The sequence below is a fragment of the Empidonax traillii genome, unplaced genomic scaffold, assembly GCF_003031625.1.
Source record: "Empidonax traillii isolate 1590-97213 ecotype Southwest subspecies unplaced genomic scaffold, ASM303162v1 scaffold268:size1028579, whole genome shotgun sequence".
Taxonomy (NCBI): domain Eukaryota; kingdom Metazoa; phylum Chordata; class Aves; order Passeriformes; family Tyrannidae; genus Empidonax; species Empidonax traillii.
Window position 1 is genome coordinate 28,118 of NW_020955461.1, and position 4,952 is coordinate 33,069.

General features: G+C 41.2%; 1 long non-coding RNA gene across 1 annotated transcript in view; it reads left to right on the forward strand.

The window, feature by feature from the left end:
• LOC114060277 overlaps positions 1-3,848 on the forward strand; it is a 15,560-nt gene extending 11,712 nt beyond the window's left edge. Inside the window, exon 3 of the long non-coding RNA XR_003571859.1 lies at positions 2,726-3,848. This is a non-coding gene — a long non-coding RNA (uncharacterized LOC114060277). The remainder of the gene's footprint in view (positions 1-2,725) is intronic.
• The last annotated feature ends 1,104 nt before the right edge of the window (positions 3,849-4,952 follow it).

Genomic DNA, 4,952 nt, shown 5'->3' on the forward strand with positions numbered 1-4,952 from the left:
AGAGGTAGCATTAAAGCTTAATTTTGGATGCTAAATTTACTGGAACAAATGTGAATGTTTTTATTGCCACTGACATATTCAAAAACAAGTTTTTCTTCAACCTGTTTGTTTTTTTTTTTTGTCTTATAGCAAGCTGTTATGATTAAAAAATCCCACCTGTTTCCAAGCATATACAGCATTAAGCCAAAAGACTCCCTGCATGAATTCTGGTTTGAGTGAGTAACTTTGACTCTAACTGAATCTCTTTTGAGACACACCTAGAGTTTGTGTTTTGTAGAACTTTTGACTAACTGATTACAAATTTTTTTTCCGTGACTGGTAGCTGATGAACCCACATGGGTTTGCTCTTCCACCCTAAAGTTTTATTGGCAAGTAAAGTGAGGTGTCAAGATTTGATGTGATTCACAGTGAGGATAGGAGTGAAGCTGCCATCTGATTTTAATGGTAACTCTCTCGGCCCTGTTTTGCCTACAGATGACCTTGCTCAAGAAGGAGGAGAGAGAATTTCAGGTTCTGCAGATAAGAAAGCTTCCTTCTGAGACTAGAAACAACACTGCCTGAGATGTGACTCTTGAATGTCTTTGTGATGTTAAATTATGCTAGCATAATATATTTATATTAAAGTTTCTGCCATATTTTAAGTGCTGTTTGGATGTAGACTATACAGTAACAGCTTCCAAAATGGCTTTGCTCTAAACAGGAGAGGATTTAACATGCATTTTTATCTCTTGGTAGGAAAAGTTTTCTGAGCAGGATTAGCCTAGGAAACAGTGTTTGCATTTGAATTACTTTTCTGCCTTGAGTTTAAATCCTGCTATAATAACACTGTCTTTCAAAAAAACCTTGTTTGGGTCATTTTCCCTGTCAGTGCTGGAAATCCCATGAAATCACCAGTGATCATATTACATATTTGTGGGTGGAATCTTGAAAGAGTTCTTGAGATACTCTGGCCATGCATAGCAAGAAATTGGAAAGCTGTCTATACTTTGGCTTTGATGCAGAATGATTCCTCCCTTAGTGGTACAGTCATTCATTCCTGTCCATGGTGATCTGGCATGAACACCTGCACTGAGCCCAGCTGTTTCCTTGCCTTGCTGCTCTTCCCCGCACTGTTATGCTGCACAGAAGGCCTCTTCCACCTGCAGAGCTGGGCTTTCAGTACCCAACATGCTGTTCTCTTAAAGTGTTCTGTCTTCAATCTGTCTTGGCAAGTTTTGTCTGTGGCCTGCATGGAAATACTTTAAAACCCAACAAAGAACATATTTCAGCTGTTGACCTCAGCAGTTCTTAGCAGCTACATCATTTCCCTGATACTTGCAGTCCAGTAACCGGAGAGGATGCAAGCTGGCTGGCTTTTGGCCAGGGAGCTGGTTCCTCTGCACATCTCTGCAATCAATCCAGTCCATTGCCACAAGTGCCAGAGGGAGTTTTAAAAGACACGGAGACATGTTATAAATGCTTCAGTCATTGCAGCTGTATATGAAAGAGAAGCAGGCTGCCTGTCGGTGCTTTGGGGAGTTAAGAAGTTGCAGTACTGGGATGTAAATGAGACCATTTTCATGTATTCATTTCCGTACATGAACTGCTGACAACAGTGGTAAAATGGTGTTTGCCCCTGAAGTTCAGATCAAGCCCATATTCTTGAGAGGGCCCCGTTCTTTCCCCACCAAGCAGGTTGGTACTTACTTAGGTGAGCTGATGGTCACAGAGAATTTAGGTGAAATGAAATACTAGCTTACATAGGCAGGAGATGTGGATTCTGTCCTCTTGTGTGTTTACTAACACAAAAAGCAATGTATTTACTTGTATTTCAACCTTTTGGAAATTGACAATTTTCTTTTACAATGCATCTCCCTGGTAGATTTTAGATAGATCTTTACATTGAATTCCAGCTATTGCAGCACAATTAGTACTAAATACCTAGTCTTGTTGCTTTGGTTTGGGTTTTGAACTGGGTGGGGTTTTTTTGTTGTTGTTGTTGTTGTTGTTGTTCTGTTTGTTTGTTTTGGTTTGGTTTTTAGGTTTTTGGTTTGGTTTGGTTTGGTTTGGTTTTTCTCTTTGGGACAAGCATTTTTATCTCTTCACTAACAAATTTAGGCTCCTTCCCCACTGCAATGGTAGGTACTCAAATCAGCAGAGATTTGCCACTGCTGTTAGACAGGGGTATGTCAGAGTATGAGTTTTATCTCTGCAAGGTGCCTGGTTCTCTTTTAACCATCACTCCTGATGGTCACCACTGGGACAGTCATACCAGCTCCTGATGCAGAGAAGGCAGAAACAGGTAAGGGATCACACCCAAGCAGGGCTGTACATGAGGCTGACACTTCCTAAGGCCATAACTTAAAACTACCAAGGCCAATGATACTTAAGCAATTTGGAAATTTTATTTTATCATGACTTCCCAGTCTAATATTTTGGATATTGGGCCAAAATCCATCTGAGTTCCCTTGGATTTGTTTTCTTTTTCTTTCTGAGTGGCAGACATAGCAGTCTAGCTGTAGCACGATAACATTCCAGGGATCCAACTTGTCTGACTCTGACCAGAATAGTTTGGTGGAGGAGGAAAATCTAATGAGAGCAGGATGGCAAACATATTATCACATTATATATATATCATTATATTTCTTCTGCAGTACACCCTTTCAGTGCAAGGGGATAGTAGACAGTCCTTGCATGGGTAACACCGACTGTCAGCTATGCAATAATGTAGTTTTTTACCTTGTAGGGTCTCCAGCCCTATTTGTTGAAGACTCCTCAAGTCTCGTTCAGAAAACATTATTTCCTCAGAAGACATTCTGCATGGTTTATATCAACAACCATGTGGTGGCTTATGCAAGGTATGAGAGTGGCATCATCTCCACAGGAACTAAGACCTGTGTAAGAAATGTCCGTGTTGTGTGTGTGATTTATTTTAGATGTTCTCCTTGAGATGTTATGGACCCAGCATTTGGGACCATCTGGCATTGTTTGGCACTTTCTCGAATCAAAAGCCAGTAACCCAAGGCAAGCCTGGTGGGAAGGGTTCATTCTCAAATTCTTTTTGGGACTGAAAACACAGAAAACAAAGGGTTCCTAGTCTCAGTTCTCCTGCCTTCACCCAGGATAGTCAAGAGAGTAGAGGAACTGCATTTAAATGGAAGGGCTTAAACAGCTCTAAGATGGACCACATTTTCAGAAAATAAAGGTAAAAGTTGTTAGCATGTTTCTACTGAGCATATGCAACATATATTTTTTCAGACATTTGTAACTTGAAAATATGAAAAGGCACGTTGCATGCCAAACTGCAATTCCTTCCTCATGATGATGGTGACATTGCGACCTTTACATAATTTTCAATGTGAAAAACCCACTTTGTCCCATAGTGTTATTCTGCAGTGCCTGATCTCCCACAGCTGACATGAAAAGAAATACACTTCTCCCTATCCAAAGCCCCTGATTAAATCAAACTGAAGTCAGAGAATGAAAAATTTCAGACCATCTGTTCAAAGTTATAAACAATTGAAACCAAGGTATTTTTCTGGCCAGAGCAATCAAGCATATCTACAGTAATTAGATTTAGTTATGTTTTTTTAAGCCGTGTTCTTTTTTATCCCTATACAAATTTATTTGTGATCTAGAGCTCCAAATACACTGGAAAAGGCAAAACAAACAAACACAAAAATTCTCTTCCTGCAAAGATGAACAGGAAGAAAATACGCTTCCAGAGTCAGAAACAAGGGTACTGTTCACAGCAAGAAAAAGAGCACCATATCTGCATCTGCTTACAGAAATTACATTCAGATGGCAGGGGGTTCATTGCCACCCTTGGCAGCAAATTACTTTCATCCCCCATCCCTAGCTCTTTGACGTGATCAAAGGAGTTAACAGCACAGAGTATCCAAACCCTCCTAAAGGGGGAAAAAAAAAAAAAAGGTTGTATTTTCAATCTTTTGTGGGTTTTACATTTTTGACATATTTGTGGATATTGCTGCATAACAGGTGACCTGCAGAGGAGTTACGTACATTTAAATGCTTCTACCAACTCAGCAGCTTCACCCTCGCACTCAGCAAACCTCAAAACCCATTTTCATTTGAGAAAATCTGCCAGAGTGAGGGTGATTCCCTAATTAGCCACATCCTCCATGTATCACCGTTAGATAACACAAGGAAATGTGTTCACGGCTTGCTGCTTCATCGAGCTGCTGTAGTGATTCATTCCACATCAACTAGCACTGGGAGAGCAGAAAAGCCCAGGCTGACAGCAGGGTTATGAAGAGAGCACCATTCTCATAAGATTTTTTTTTTCCCCACAGCGTCTCCCCCATTGTTTTTTCACAGATGAGGGTTTGCCCTGTACTGCCCTAAGGAGCTTGCCCCCCATTTACCTCCTAGAGTAGAAGATCTTTGTGGTTGGGTCAGTTGTTCAAAACGTGTCAAAATGTGTGTTTCTCGATCCTGCTCCCAGCTGCCACCTCATAGGGGGATCAGCTGGATGCCAGTGTCTCTCTGGACCAATAACATTCAATTCCCATGAAGTCCTGCTCCTGGAGACTGGAGAACTCTTGATGAAATTCTTGCAGCCACAGGACTCTTTGCTTACAAGAAGAGAAGCTGGGGCATGATGCCCTGCTCTGAGCACCACACATGCCACAATGACTGATCATTCTTTGTGGGATCCTCCATTCAACTATGGCTGGCTGACCACTGGCTGCATCCTCCCAGCCCAGGGCCTGGATTCCTTCTGTATCCAGGGAACAACAGCCACATGCATGCATCTCCAGAAGCCATTTTATCTGTCCTGTTTCAGACACAACTGCACAGGAAACATAAGAAACCATTTTTTGATCAGATCAAGGTCTTAGAATGCTGTACTTGAGGAAAAACACCTACAGCCTTCTGTATTCAGAAATAAAACTTGTATTCCCCTGAAACTGTGAAAGAAGATTTATGTTTTGAGCATCTCTGCATTTTCA